General features: G+C 44.2%; 1 protein-coding gene and 1 pseudogene across 2 annotated transcripts in view; both read right to left on the bottom strand.

The window, feature by feature from the left end:
* The window catches only part of LOC126259689 (protein pellino), a 497,766-nt gene that overhangs the window by 356,947 nt on the left and 123,820 nt on the right, over positions 1-16,999 (bottom strand). The window lies entirely within an intron of this gene.
* On the bottom strand, positions 6,237-6,354 carry LOC126261330 (5S ribosomal RNA; annotated as a pseudogene).

Raw genomic sequence — 16,999 nt, 5'->3', positions numbered from 1 at the left:
TTTTGGCTACTCTAGCTCCGCGATACGATACTGTGTCGCGGGAATTTCTGTGTGTACTAGCATTGCTGATTTGTACCTCCACACAAACAAAAGTAATAATTTCGTTCATCAAAATCGATGTTTCTGGAAAGCCTACACCTGTGTCATTTATGACTTAAACAATAAACAACTGCAACAGTTACGTGTCTCTCATTGTCAAGTGTAAGAGAAGCAGAAAAGACGGATGCAATTACAAAAAAATAGTGCACTTACCAATGAGAAATTCTCTAAACGCGTCGTGCTAAGCAGGAAAAAATACGTAACTGGTGAATTGTTTCATTATTTAGATCACAAAATCGATTACGTAACGATTAATTATTAAAACATGTAACCATCCGTCATCAATACAGTATGAACACGGCATGCTAGTGCATGTTACAACACACTAGGCTGAACAAACAAAAGAGCTGTCTAATAAATGGAGAAGCTCAGAGACCACCCTAGTCATTACGAAAATTTAACTGGCAGTGTGCTCACGCATTGGGACTTTTTCGCAGAACGAAAGCCGCCTCTGTTAGCTCGCTCTCTTCGTCCATGAAATCCAGAGCGGCGTAACAAAGTCACACACGTTGTTGTATTCCTTGAATCCCGAAAGGCTTTCGAAGCAGTTCCGCTCTGTCGTACGTGACCTGATTTGCGACTGAATTTAGGACTCCCCCACATACCTCAACACGTCGTTAGTCACGGAACAAAACTGACAAACGTACATTGTGCGCGAGATATTCCCGTACTCTAAGTCAGAACATATTGTGAGTTGTATACTGCGGTAATTACAAAAGCTACTAATCAATCAGATGTGTATGTTCACAATCGTGCCTTACCCAAGTATCTATGCGCCTCCATGTCGTCCTCAGCATCTTTCAGAGCATCTCACGCAATAAACTTTGGTAAACTTCAACACTTACGTGCAATGCTTCATTAGTCTTAACGAGACTGAGCATCCTGCTTCAACCACACATGAGCCACGATTCTCTTCGAGTTGACTTAATAACCGCCTATGCACAGTGTCCTAATACAGTAGTATTTATAAAGCGTATGGCAATGAAAGCTGAACTGCAGCTTACATACATGAATTGCATAATTTTTCAAAATAAATAGAACTGAACAACTATATCTACAAATTAATGTCTAATTTTTCAATCCTTTCAAGGCCTGCCTCTGTCCGTCAAAGAAATAGGCTAGACTTCCTGGGTAAATTTGTCTGCTACAGCTTGTTACAACTTGTTTGATGGTCTGATGATAACTGCCACAGTCGCATTGGGAAGATGAAGCTTTTCCCCGTAGATGGAGGCTTTCTGGGTCCTATGAATCCCAATGATTTTTTTTCCAAGCACATCATGGCAATTCCATACCAGCTTGTTTTCTGCCATGTCTTACGAAAGTCTGATATTCCTCATGAGCAACATTATTCCATGTTTCTGACCACTACCCGTTCATGCTAAAATCCACCGCTTTTAGCGATTCTGCCAATATTATCAGGTGACTGTCTAGATTTTAATCGGGTCGTTTTATGTGCAGGCTCGTCAGAATGGACTGGGAGCTTAGTAGTTTAAATTAATTTTTTGTGTTCTTTGAGAAGATCTGTTGGGGCAATGTGGCTTAGAGTTGGTAATTAAGTCACATTGGAACACAGCATTCGAGAGATGAGTAGACGAGTCCTAAGGAAGAGCATAGTGTTTTAGATCTTGCTCCCCATGAGGAACCACTCAACTCCTGTATGATGATACTGTGTCATCTCAGCTTTGCTGCGGCATTTTCTATTTAATAATTTCCATTCACGTTTGCTTTACGAAAATGGTCCGAGACGGTAGAGTGACGACATTCCGGCCCGTATCACATGAGGCTGGTTCCTTCCTGACTGTTACACGAAACGGGAAGCTTTGTTACACAAACAAACCACATTCCTCCTGGCTGAACTGCGGTATATCGCACATTCATTAGCAATTAACCGTATTGAAGAATGGCACTTAGAAACTGTGGCACCGAACCGCGGCAGGTTGCAACTATCTCCCTGTTGCCGCATAATTCGTTTACAAGCATCAGTATTAATCATTTCGATTTCAAACATCTTTTAATGTCAGACTGTTGACGACACTAAGTTAAGCTGTACGCTTGTGTATGGTCTTCTTTGGAGACTGTTGAGCAGGTCGTCTAGCCAGTCTGATTGGTATTTAAACAAATTAATTTTTTCCATATTAATAGTCTCACGTGTTGAAGTACAATTCATTGCGGCCATAGTGCCGCCTGACGGTTGCTTCATCAAAAGTAGGTTGCTCCTGTGGAACGCAATCAGCTGACATGTTCACTATGCACCCATTCTCAGTAGCCAATCGGAAGCGTGGAAGATAAATCGCGTGTTAACTGCTGGCCGCAACCTGGAGCGTCGGTTCCAGGCTGGGCATTCGCTCAGGCCCCCCTCTTTCAGCTAGCAATGACGATTCCTTTCCTACTACATTCTTTTCGCCATGATTGGGTAAGACTTCACAAACCAATCTTGGTGAATTCATTTGTATTCCGAAAAATAAACTTCCTTTTCGTTCTTGAGAATTTACGCCCTTTAATTCAGGCGGCCACGAAAGATGTCCACAACATGCCCATCGTGACCAGGTCCCTCGTGGACGGGTACGTTGCTCAACTAATTCAGCGATGGCGACAGGTTTCCTCTCGTCTTTTCTTACATCCAATACGAGACCTGTCTATCACTGCTTGAGAAAAACATGTTTCTGCAAAGCAAGCACTGTTGCTTCACGAGTTGCTGCCTTACCAAAACGATTCTCCCCCCCCCCGCCCCCCCCCCCCCACACACACACACAACAATCCATTCCAACAGTGGCCACTCACAACATTTTCAGAACACTTCAATATTAAAATAACGAGAAAACTGCTTTTTTGTCAGCTTCCAAGGAGATAATATAGAACAACTATTTTTAGTCAAAACTTCTGGGCTTTGAGGCCATCGTCGATATTTACTGATGAGCTAATAGATTGTGACCACCCGCTTAACAGCGTGTTTCGTTGGTCCAGTTTCTAGCGCAATATAGCAGTGATTCTATTGGCGTGAACAAGATCTTGATTGGTGTCCGGGGGTATGTGACACCAGATGTCTAAGCGAAGGTAATGCCGTTCCCGTAATTACGGACCGGCGATTTGTGGGCGCGAAGCGGTCATCCGATAGTATCATAGATGTGTTCCATCTGGTTCAGACCAGGTGAATTTGACGGCGAAAACACGAACGTGAGTCAAGGTCCTCAAATCCCTGTAGCACGATTCTGGCCTTGTGACACTGACAATTACCCTGCTGGAAGTGGCATCGCCTTTTTGGGAAGGCCTAATAAATGGAGGGATGAAGGTGGTCCGCAATCATGTTACCTTTTATTACCATACCAGGTCCCATGGCAGTCCACACTGAACTCCGCCATACCATATGACTGTTCCCACAGGCGCACGATCGTGACGCGATGCACGATTCGAGCAGCTATTTGCCTCTATGGCGGCGAATCCAGACGCGGCAAACCACCTAATGTAATAAGACCAGTGATTTATTCGACCGAACGACATGTTTCCAAATATCAACGGTCCAATCTCGATGGTCCCGTCCCAGTTGCACTCTTAATTCGCGATGACGTTGCGTCAGCGAGATTATACGTAGGATTCGCCTGCCGCGGTACCCACATTCAACAACGTGTGCCCCGAAACACTAGTGCCTGCACCCTGCCATGAGATCAGCCATACACGTGCGCCTATTCCGCCTTCCAGGCTCCATGTGAAACATGTGAACAGCCCATCTGCTTCGTAGTTTCCGACATGCTCATTCCCAGGCGTCGGTGCGTAGCCTCATCTTTGTCAATCGTTGATCAGCTTACATTATTTCCCCACCACGGCATCTGACCGTAATGCCACCTATCGGCATTCAGTCTCGCTGCTGGTAGTGGTCAAAATGTTATAGCTTGTCACTGTAGAAATCCGCTGACTGATGTTTCGTCCCCATCTGAGAGAGACCTCTATCGAGATGAATCGGCAACACCGGTTCATCTTCGAATACTGGTCATAAATGTCGAAGCACAACGAGAAATGCATGCTTGAACGAAAATGGAGATGCCACCCACGCCAACAAGTAGCGCTTCTGTAGATGTCCACATACGGCATCTGTGCAATGGCCTTTGTACGTTGTAAGTGTCAGTCGCGGTAAGAACAGTGTTCTGTGTAGTTGCTAGTGCATTATCTCGGAGCTACGTGAATTCGAACGTGGGTAAATTGTTAGTGCTCGTACGTTGCGTGCTTTCAGAACCAAGGCGGCAGAAGTTTCTCAAAAGGCACCTTCCAAAGATAGATACCGCTTACAGAGGAAGTCTAAGAACTTTGTTTGCTAAGTCACAAAGCCGACGAAAGTGGGTTCTTACTGGTCGCGACGGACGGTCGTTGAAGAGAATTGTGAGGAAAACAGAACGACAGCTGCTTAAGTCACTGCAGAACAGTGTCGCACTCGTGAACCGTGTCAGCACCAAAACAACACGAAGGGAGGTCCAGAGGCAGGGGACTATAATGCCAGGTGGAATTCCAAAAACTCCCAGTTATACAAATGCCCGTAACAGGAAAACGTGATGGCGAAGTCAAAAATTCGGGACTATGGAGCAATGGAAGAAAGTCATTAGGTGGGATGAGTCTTGTTCCATATGGTTTCCAACGTCTGGCCCAGTTAACATCTCAAGAGTGAAATACGGCGGGGATTCGGTGACGATTTTGGCAACCACATCATAGTATACTGTGGGCCCCATGAGTACTATGCAAGGTCGCATTACAGTCAAGGATCAGGTGACCCTTTCGCTGATCAGGTCCATCGTTTCCCAATGGTGACGCTGTGTTCCAAGACACGCTGGGCCCCTGTTCACACATCCCACATCATCCCAGAGCTTTGTGAGCACGGTCATGAATTCTTCATCTCTCCTGGCACTACAGTTACCTGATCTCAATAATATCGTGCCTTTGCGGTCTTCTTGGGAGAGAGAAGGATGCTTGATTGCTATCTACCTCCATCATCATTACCTGAACTAGCCTCTATTTTGGGGGAAGAATGGTAAAAGATTCTCTTGAAAACCATTCAGAGGCGAGTGGAAGCTGTTTTGAATGCCAACGGTTCTCCTACAACGTATAACGCATGGTGATGTATTGTGTCTTTGGTGTTTCCATATTTTGTTATCCCCTGTACATATCTCACAGTTTAAAACTAACCATCAGAAAAAGTTTTATAAAAAGAGGCAGTCAAATAAAAACGAGGCATATGGGAAAAAGTAAGTAAAGTGAAATGTTTATTATTTCTAAAGTAATGGCCGTAACTTAATACATTTAGCCCACTGTCATCCAAGACAGTCAATGCATGTATGGGAAAAATTTTGCTGTTTCCTACGGAACCACAGCAGTACTCATGCGTGCACCTCTTCGGAACAAATCAACGGTGATTAATGCCTTCCTTCAGGTCTCCTAAAATATGGAATTCACTTAGGATGATAAGGGGACTGTATGGATCATGTGTAAGGGCTTCCCAGCGAAACTTCTACAGCGTAGTCTGAACAACCTTCCAACAAACTATCCGACAGCAAGTTTCCAGTTTCGAGTACCACGCAGAAGCTTCGCTAGGAAGGCCTTATATATCCTCCATATATTCCCGATCTCTCCCCATTCGACTTCCACGTTTTTGCAGCCCTGAAGAAAGACATTAGTGGGCGTCGATTTGGTTCGGATGCAGAGATGCACACCTGGATACAATCAAGGTACGGTAGGCAACAGCAAAGATTTTTCCATGAAGGCACTGACCGCCTTGTCTCTCAGTAGGATAAATGTATTAACAGTTATGACTTACTTTTGAAACGATAAACAGTTTCCTTACTTTTTTTACATCTGTCTTGTTTTGGTTTAACTGCCTCTTAAAGACTTCCATCAACCAAGGGCTCTCAGTCCAGAAGATCTGAAGCAAATATCCGCCGAGAAGGCCTACTCGTACACTCCGTCTTCAGGCCACAAGTGGCCCAGCAGCACCATCCGACCGCCGTGTCATCCTCAGATGAGGATGCGGATAGGAGGGGCGTGTGGTCAGCACACTGCTCTCCCGGTCTTTATGGTGGTTTTCTTTGACCGGAGCCGCTACTATTCGGTCGAGTAGCTCCTCAATTGGCCTCACGAGACTGAGTGCACCTGAAAAATGACAACAGCGCATGACGGCCCGCATGGTCACCCATCCAAGTGCCGGCCACGCCCGACAGCGCGTAACTTCGGTGATCTGACGGGAACCAGTGTATCCACTGCGGCAAGGCCGTTGTCTACTCGTACACTGTATTACAAAAAAATAAAAATAAAAACTTTATTTTCCCTATCTACAACTATGTGATTACTGTGCTATTCACAATAAAGTGCCTGGCAGAGGGTTCCATGAACCACCTTCAAGCTGTCTCTCTACCATTCCACTCTCTAACAGCACGCGGGAAAAACGAGTACTTAAATTTTTCTGTGCGAGACATTATTTCTCTAATTTTATCGTGATTACCATTTCTCCCTATGTAGGTAGATGCCAACAGAATGTTTTCGCAATCGGAGGAGAAAGCTGGTGATTGAAATTTCATGAGAAGTTACCGTCGCAACGAAAAACGCCTTTGTTTTAATGATTCCCACTCCAATTCACGTATCATGTCTGTGACACTATCTCTCCTATTTCGCGATAATACAAAACGAGCTGCCCTTCTTTGTACTTTTTCGATGTCATCCGTCAGTCCCACCTGATGCGGATCCCACACCGCACAGCAATACTCCAGAATAGGGCGGACAAGCATGGTGTAAGCAGTCTCTTTGGTAGACCTGTTGCGCCTTCTAAGTGTACTGCCAATGAATCGCAGTCTTTGGTTTGCTCTATCCACAATATTATCTATGTGATCGTTCCAATTTAGATTATTTGTAGTTGTAATCCGTAAGTATTTAGTTGAATTTACAGCCTTCAGATTTGTGTGACTTATCGCGTAATCGAAATTTAGCTGACTTCTTTTAGTATTCGTGTGAATAACTTCACACTTTTCTTTATTCAGGGTCAATTGCCACTTTCCGTACTTTACAGATATCTTATCTAAATCATTTTGAAATTCGTTTAGGTCATCTGATGACTTTACAAGGCGGTAAATGAGAGCATCATCTGCAAAAAATCTAAGACAGCTACTCAGATTGTCTCCTATGTCGTTAATATAGATCAGGAACAATAGAGGGCCTGTAACACTTCCTTGGGGGACGCCGGATATTACTTCTGTTTTACTCGATGAGTTTCCGTCTATTACTACGAACTGTGACCTTTCTGACAGGAAATCACGAATCCAGTCGCGCAACTGTCGCGATACTCCGTAGGCACGCAGCTTGGTTGGGAGACGCTTGTGAGGGAGTTTCGAAAGCCTTCTAGAAATCTAAAAATATGGAATCAATTTGACATCCTCTGTCGATAGCACGTATTACTTCATGAGTATAAAGAGCTAGTTGCGTTTCATAAGATCGATATTTTCTGAATCCGTGCTATGTGTCAATAAATATTTTTCATCGAGGTGCTTCATAATGTTCGAATACAGTATATGTTCCAAAACCCTACTGCAAATCTACGTTAGTTGATTGTTGAAAGTCAAGAGCGGTACGGATATTTCTCCGACATTCTGTATAACCCCGCAGTGACCAGACACATTACAGAGCAACGTTGGTTGTAACGCGAAAAAGTTTGCCCGAGTACAGCGGCCTGTTGTGGGAGGAAGGCTTCGGCCACCGAATGGGCAGCTAAGGCGCAGCCAGCGGTGCCACAGGTGGCAGGCAGTGCTCCGAGCTTTAAAGGCACTGGTCGCAGCGCTGTGCGCGGATCGATGGTAATGCGGACCGCCCTGCATTATGAACGCTCGCTCCATAGAGCAATCCACAGCTCCAATAATTTGCAACGCCCTCTTCGCAGCGCTCAAGCTGCAGTACGACCTCGACGTAGAGGACGCGAAGAGACCCCTTTGGAACCAACAATTTTAAGTTTACGAACGCTGCGAGTTTGCAGGTATTAGTATCAAATGCCGAATTCCTTTGTTCAGAATACATGATGCATCAAAATTCAAGTTGCTTACGAAAATGGAAACAGCATTACCGCTTTTACACTGTTTTTCTTTCGTGAAGCACTACTTTTTTTTTTAATTAAGTACAGAAGCACTCGCATACGGTGACGAAGGGCTTGTTGACGTCGCTGCGCAAGCAACCGTGAAGGCGCAGCCTGACTTGGCAGAGGGCTCATTAAGCAAGGCGGCGAACGGCAGACGCCGTTAATGTCACGCTCCCGGGTCGCTTTCGCCCACCCCTATCTTCGTCATGCCGCGGTGCACGCCAATGGAGGTGTCCCCTTACCAGCATCTGTATAACTAACGCTTCCCTCATCCACATGAGCAACGGCCGTCTGAATGCCGCCCTTGCATTGCTACACAAAACATCAGACGCAGTGGTTATTGACATCAACACACAACGAAGGATAACGTTAACGACAGTGCCTCAGCGTATCATCTGTAGGTGAGACACCCAGGGTTCCTTTTCAGTCAGATAGCATAGACTGACCAATTACACTAATAACTTCTCTAGAAAATTATCATTGCAGCTTTCGATTCTAATAACAATCCAAGAAAAGACTATGTCCTCAAGCAGGTCAAGGAACCGATCACCAATGTTTATTTTCCAGAGAGGGCAGGGGGAGGAGACAGCAAGCATCTAGAAGCTTACCACTTTTTTTTTAGATTTGATTAATTTCGGCAATTTCTGCATCAGTCACGCTTTGAATTATTGAGATGGCGCCATTACTGATTACAATATACAGAGTAGTCAGAAAAAGTCTTAAAAGTTTGTAAGCGTTTTGCAAGGTAGGTTGCGCTGAGAAATAATGTCAAGGAAGAAATTCGCTATGGTGCACAGTTTCCGAGTTAATTACCACTGAAGTTAGCCCACCTAGCCGCTGAACGCGCAAATTCAAGCGGACCGTTAGAGACGGTGTCGCCAAAGGCGTTCTTCGTTTGGTTTCCTAAAACCAAACAAGAGAGTGACACAAAAACTGGTCATGGAACGGTAGTGAGGATCGAACCGGAGCCAAAGAGCGAGAGGTCTTGTGCGCTATCATCTACGCCATGGCTTCCTAGACGCTGGTTCGGCATGCCACTGGTGGTACGCAACTTTATTTCGGGTGGTAGGCGTACAAATAAACAAAACATGTACTGATATACGTATATTGGTAAACTATAGCGACACTCTTCGGACATAGCATTTTGTAAACAATCCAAATTCATGGCAAATTTTCAGAATACTGATACTAACTTGACAAAAGCATCACAACTGGCTACGAAGGGAAAAGCTCCCAATTGGTGAGTCTCTTACTGACTGCGGCTATAAAAAAGTGCTTCCACGAAACCTACTTACCTACCTACCTACCTCTCCCTCTCCCTCTCTCTCTCTCTCTCTCTCTCTCTCTCTCTCTCTCTCATATGCTTGTGCGCGTGCGCGTCATTTCTACCATACATAGTAGTTTAGCGGCACGACGCAAAGACCGGATGTGTGTTGCCAGTACTGAGCAAGACGCCGAAAATTCTCTCCGCACCGTGTCTCACCCGTGCGCCAGGCAGCAATCTTCGGTCAATCTTCCGCACTCCCGCACCATCCTTCCAACCTCAGGGCCCGTTAGAGGTGAACAAGCTATAGCAGTACGCCCAACTTTGAAACAAAATGTCAAGTGGTACAAAACCAAAAATCTGGAAACGCCCGATCTGCGCATGAGAACTGATAGTAATTGTATTTGGCGGGCCGTTTGAACTGGCGCGCGCAACGGCCTGAATGGCTAACTTGAATGCTAAGTAACTCAGACACGTTTCTAACTTTTTCTTAACAATTATTTCTCAGCACAACCTGCACTACAACACCCTTACAAGCTTTTCAGACTGTTTCAGACCACCTTGTACGTAAGTTATCTAGTGGACAAAATCGGAAGCTACATGACGCTGTTCGCAGACGATACTGTTTACAATATGAAGGTTCCAACAGCAGAAGAATGTAGGTAAATTCAGGAAGACCTGCCGTGAATTGACGATTGGTGCTGGGACGGGCAGTTCACCCTGAAAGTAAGCAAGTATCATATACTGCGCATAAACAAGCGAAGATATCTACTACAGTTTGATTACACTATTGACGATAAACCACTGGAGACAGGAACTATCATAAAATACCAGTTGCTGGGCTGACATTCACTGTAATAATAATACGGAAATAGAGTTCATCCAGGAAGGAAGTGGCGTACTAAAAACGTGTTCGGCGTATTCATGGATACTGTTCATCAGTCTCGAACCCTTGCCAGGCTGGAGTAATAGAAGAGAGACGATATAACTCTGAGTGCCACGTTTCGTGACGTGATCATTTAATCGTTACGAAGATTCTCAACAAACTGTAGTGGCAGACCCTACAAGACATGCGCTTTGCATCTACGTCTACATAAATACTCGGAAGGTACCAGACGGTGCGTGGAGGAAGGTGCTTCCGGTCCCACTAACTGCCCCCCCCCCCCTTTCTCTGTTCCACTCACGAATGGCACGTGGAAAGAATGACTGCTGGTAGGCATCTGTATTAGCTCTAATTTCTGGAATTTTTTCATCTTGGTCATTTCGCGACATGTATGTGCGAGGAAGAATTATGTTGCCCGGCTCTTCTCGGAAAGTACTCTCTCAAAATTTTAATAGTAAACCTTCCATGATGCACAACGCCTCTCTTGTAGCGTCTGCCACTGGAATTCGTTAAGCGTCTGTGTGATGCTCTCGTGCCGACTTAACGATCCCTTGACAAAACACGCCGCTCTTCGTTGGGTCTTCTGTATCTCTTGTATCAGCCCTACATACTTATTAACAATACTGAAGAATCAGCCGATGAAGTGCCTTGCAAGCCACTTCTTTCATGCATGAATTACATCATAAGATTGTTCCTATAAATCTTAGTATGACGCCTGCTTTTCATACTACTTACTTTATCCCTCTGGATAGTTATTCCTAGATATTTTACGGTACACATATGTTCGAGCAGTTTGTCATCAATAATGTAGTTGTACAGTAATGGAATTTTTTTCCTATGTATACACGCACAATGTGTTATATGTATTTAAGTTCAGGGATAACTGACAGCCGCGCGGGAGGATAATTTAGGTTAAGTAGTGTGTAAGCTTAGGGACTGATGACCTTAGCAGTTAAGTCCCATAAGATTTCATACACATTTTTGATAACTGACAGAGTTGTAAGTCATTTTACAAATTGTGACTGTCTTCTGGCGTTGTTACTTTCTTACAGACAGACGCATCAACTGACAACAGCCAAAGACATTCAGACGCTTCCTACCAGCTGATTTGTATATGTATGTACAGTGTAAACAATAACTGTACTATCACACTTCTTTGGTACTTAGAATTATATTTATATCAGTAGATTTCATTCCGTCAAGAGCGACATGTTGAGTTCTATCTGCAAGGTATTCCTGAATCCAGGCGCAAATCTAGTCAGGTGTGTGTGTGTGTGTGTGTGTGTGTGTGTGTGTGTGTGTGTGTGTGTGTGTGTGTGTTCCATCACCTCACATAACTAAAGACCTCCGCACATCGTAAGCCAAATGACAGCTCCGAGTTCCGTCATTTCCATTCAGACACCCATTTGCAAATGCACAAGAAAAACCGTGATGTTCTCATGTTGTGAATAGTCACCTGTTTTAGTATTCGAGAAGAAAATGTATATGCTATAAAATTTGTAAGGGCTGTGTCACACACTAACTGAACATTCAGCGCTATCTTTCCGAAAGAAACAACACACCAACTGGAATAGGACGTTGAAAGAAGGGATGAAATGTTGAAGTGCTTACGTTCAGTGTGCTCTATTCACGTCTAGTTATTTGAGTCTACATGAGTTCTTTATCTCTGTTAAAATACTAAATCTGAAGATTACTTTTGTGTCTAAGTATTCACAAACCATTCTATCGTTTTTAAGCGGTGGCTATAGCGTGTGTAGATGATGGGGCCATAACTAAGAATGTATCTCCCCTTCGGAAATGCTCGCTCACACATTTGAGAATAAAGATATAGTTTGTCATTTTTGGGTTTACGATATTCGTGGTATAAATGATTTATTAATGAAAATAATGCCTAAGTAAATAATGAATGCTATCTTCTACCGCCATTTGTCTTTCGTTTTTCTGTGCTATACAATCGTCAGTAACCTGAGAATTATAATTACTTTTGAAATTTCTGTTGAAAGTTCAAACACAAATTTCTAGCTAATGACGCGCAATTCATTTATCTGCTGAGTATTCTCGTCTGTTTCTGTTTTCGTGAGGATGTGTTGACCGCATGCACGTTTCGCTGGAATCCTCGTCAGTCTGTTTAACATGTTAGCATTTATTATTTCTAGAACGTTACCAAAACTACTTGTGTTTGTAATGTTTGCAACATTCAATTTCTGGAACATTCAGTTTCTGTATAAATATTGGCACTCTGCCCCAATGGCACAGTTTCGTTCAGTTTGTGCATTGGTGTCTGTGGTAAATGTTCTTCCAGTGCTTAGTGTTGTACTTCACTGACGACCCTGTTTTCGGATTTAGACTTGATTGTGGTTACGATAGAAACAAAGATAAAGTTTAGGAACATTATACAAATAATAAGAACTCTAAAATTAGATAGTAAGTTGGTAGCACTTTGAATCTCACAACAAACAAAAAGAATAAACTGAAATCACACAAACGAATGCATCAGTGGGAACGTAATACAGCATTTAAATGATTGCATTATGTGGTTATGTAGTGCTAAAAAATGGGCACGAAAGTCGGTGTCAAAAACGAGGAAACCTGTGAACTATGCACGCAGAAAAGGAAACATTCCCGTGTAAACAGAAGGGCGAGGAAACGGCCTTTAGTGAATGAGTGGTTTGAAAAACCGTTCGAATTTCCAACAAAACCATTCAAATTTCCAACAAAACCATTCAAATTTCCAACAAAACCATTCAAATTTCCAACAAAACCATTCAAATTTCCAACAAAACCATTCAAATTTCCAACAAAACCATTCAAATTTCCAACAAAACCATTCAAATTTCCAACAAAACCATTCAAATTTCCAACAAAACCATTCAAATTTCCAACAAAACCATTCAAATTTCCAACAAAACCATTCAAATTTCCAACAAAACCATTCAAATTTCCAACAAAACCAAACTGTAAACTATTTTTAAATTTGGGACCACTGATGTGTTAATTAAATATAACGCATTTGGCAGCTGTACAGATAGAACCACTATTAATAAAGTGAGAGAGAGTCTGAAACAGAACTGAAGGTTCTATTTCCTTCTGTCTCCTGCTCCCGTCCATTACTAACGACTGCTGCTTAAAACACCACATTCTGAGGATATAATAACGTACCTTTGTCTTCTTGCACCTATTTTCTTTCAACAATTTCACTAATCAGAATAATAACTAATACTTGCATCGTTGGAAATGCGATTTAACTGTTCTTAATGCGTGACTTACAGACTACGTAATGAAATATGAGTTCCAGAAGCGCACAGTATATGTTGGAAAAACGAAGTGTTAGGCCACCACAGTTTCTGAGAGCCCACCAAACAAGCAAGTCTCTTCTGGGCAGACCCTACCTACAAGCCGTCTTGGACAGCGGCTGCAGGGCGCTGACGCTGGATGACCTTGAACAAGGTCGGCGGCGGCGGTGCGTCGCGCTTCTTGCTCTGCGATTGAAGGGCAACGCCACTGGCCGTGACGAGCCGCTTCAGAGTCGAGCATTCTTCACGGAGCTTAATAGAAAGATGCAGAGTTTAGTCTTTTAACTGTCAAGTAAAGCACCAATCCGACACATCACGCAGCTACTAGGTCGTGGGAAATATAACTGTGTTACTCTTAGTTTAGATTAAAGTGTGTGACTTGACGATACCAAGTTACCACAAGGGCTGGTACAGAATTGTGCTGGAGTGTCGTATCAGTTGTGACGAAAAACACTTATGGTTCGTACAGCAAGTTTTATAACTTATTGGCCACCTTGCGTAAAAAAAATTAAAAAAATATTGTGGAATGATCTATGTCTGTAAAGATGCGCATTTCAAACGACAAGAACAGTGTTCAAGATGGTACATATACATATCTTTCTCCCAACTGCGAATTTACTCTAGCACATACTGAAAGCACAGCTATCTACCAGTCATCTTGAAAAATATTTTGAAAACTAAGATTCTGTACTGTCCCGCTCGCAGTAATCTGAATTTTGTTGCAGAGTATATCGTTGGACATCGTGAACCATTTCGCTAACCTAAAAGAAAAATATATGTAGCTGAAGTTTTTCGAGAAATCCAAAAGAAATGAGGAGGAATGACGAGAACAACGTCAAATAACAAAAACGCGAAGTAACGCTATTATCAGTTACAGAGATATTCTAAGAAGTCTAACTGTGTCTAGTTTATACAGAGAATGGGCGCCAGAAAATGTTTTGACGAATAAAATGACAGTAACCAACGCAACAAACAGTAGCCAGAATCTTGTCCCGAGCGAAATGAATACTTCAGAAAGGTTTTCGCACACATTATAAATTCAGTAAGTTCTGAGACAACGTTGCAACTGCATGGTCACATAATTTAAGAAAAAATACTGAATGAGTGGTAAAGAACTACAGATTGTCACACGAACTCCAGCAGAGGAAAAATTTTACGACGTTCAAAGCCCCCCCCCCCCCCCCCCCCCCACACACACACACAGTTTGAGACTGCATATATACGCTACTGTTTCTAAAAAGCGAAACACGCGGAAGTAAAGGTCTGCAACACGCCACTATAAGAGTAAGAGTAGAAACGCGGAATCACGATAATACACTACTGGCCATTAAAATTGCTACACCACGAAGTTGACGTGCTACAGACGCGAAATTTAACCGACAGGAAGAAGATGCTGTGATATGCAAATGATTAGCTTTTCAGAGCATTCACACAAGGTTGGCGCCGGTGGCGACACCTATAATGTGCTGACATGAGGAAAGTTTCCAACCGATTTCTCATACACCAACAGCAGTTAACCGGCGTTGCCTGGTGAAACGTTGTTATGATGCCTCGTGTAAGGAGGAGAAATGCATACCATCACGTTTCCAACTTTCATAAAGGTCGGATTGTAGCCTATCGCGATTGCAGTGTATCGTATCGCGACTTTGCTGTTCGTGTTGGTAGTCCAATGACTGTTAGCAGAATATTGAATCGGTGGGTTCAGGAAGTAAATACGGAACGCCGTGCTGGATCCCAACGGCCTCGTATCACTAGCAGTCGAGATGACAGGCATCTTATCCGCATGGCTGTAACGGATCGTGCACCCTGAGTCAACAGATGGGGACGTTTGCAAGACAACAACCATCTGCACGAACAGTTCGACGATGTTTGCAGCAGCATGGACTATCAGTTCGGAGACCATGGCTACGGTTACCCTTGATGCTGCATCACAGACAGGAGCGCCTGCGATGGTGTACTCAACGACGAACCTCGGTGCACGATTGGCAAAACGTCATTTTTTCGGATGAATCCAGATTGTGTTTACAGCATCATGATGGTCGCATCCATGTTTGGCGACATCGCGGTGACGCACATTGGAAGCGTGTATTCGTCATCGCCATACTGTCGTATCACTGGCGTGATGGTATGGGGTGCCACTGGTTACACGTCTCGGTCACCTCTTGTTCGCACTGAGACGGCACTTTGAACAGTGGACGTTACGTTTCAGATGTGTTACGACCCGAGGCTCTACCCTTCATTCGATCCCTGCGAAACCCTACAACGTCTGGTCAATGGTGGCCGTGCAACTGGCTCGTCACAATATACCAGTCATTTCTCTTCATTAACTGTGGTATCGTGTTGAAGCTGCATGAGCAGCTGTACCTGTACACGCCATCCAAGCTCTGTTTGACTCAGTGCCCAGGCGTATCAAGGCCGTTATTACGGCCAGAGGTGGTTGTTCTGGGTACTGATTCCTCATGATTTATGCACCGAAATTGCGTGAAAATGTTATCACATGTCAGTTCTAGTATAATATATTTGTCCAATGAATACCCGTTTATCATCTGCATTTCTTCTTGGTGTAGCAATTTTAATGGCCAGTAGTGTATGTCATCTTAAATGGCAGAGAGGTGGCGTGCACGTAGGCCAAAGAGTGCCCTCTTTAGTGTGATCGCACAGGTCAGTGTTACGCAATGCCCAGTGGGTGCGGAGCCGTCATAAAAGGGAAAATGTGTAACCAAGTGACACTATTCCTCGCCGACATCTGGGGATGGAATGGCGGCATGTGAGTGCATTCGAACGGGGCAGAATGACTGGTCTCCGGGAGGCGGGCCTGTCGTTCCCGACACATTGCGCCGAAGGCGTACTGGACGACACTATGTCCCACAGCGCGAGATGACCGCCATCTTGCCTGCTTGGCCGTAACGGACAGCAAGCTTCGTCCACAGCGGCGCGACGCTGGAGCACTGTAACGGGTGTGGACATGTCTGCGTCGGCTGTTCGACGCCATCTGCAGCGGGCTGGACTGCTGTCAACCACGCCGTTGCGACGACTTCCATTGACCAAAATCCACCAACGCCGCAGACTGCAATGAGCACGTGAACGAAGCACTGGTGTGCTGAGTTGCAAAATGAGTGATTTTAGACGGGTCCCGCTTCAACTTGACCTTCAGTAATGGCCGAGTATGTGTTCGAAGCCGCCGTGGTGAACGCAATCTGCCAGATTGTATTGTTGAGCGGCATAGCGGACAAACGCCAAATGTGATGGTTTGGAGAGTCATTGCCTGTAACACACCATCTCGCCTCCTACGTCCTGAGGGCAACCTGAACAGCTACCACTACCTCGGAGATTGTACAGCCCGAAGCACTGGCCCTTCTGCAGGC

Source organism: Schistocerca nitens, chromosome 5, assembly GCF_023898315.1.
Source record: "Schistocerca nitens isolate TAMUIC-IGC-003100 chromosome 5, iqSchNite1.1, whole genome shotgun sequence".
Lineage (NCBI taxonomy): Eukaryota > Metazoa > Arthropoda > Insecta > Orthoptera > Acrididae > Schistocerca > Schistocerca nitens.
Note: the sequence above shows the minus strand (reverse complement) of the source record. Positions and strands in the feature narration are given on the sequence as shown.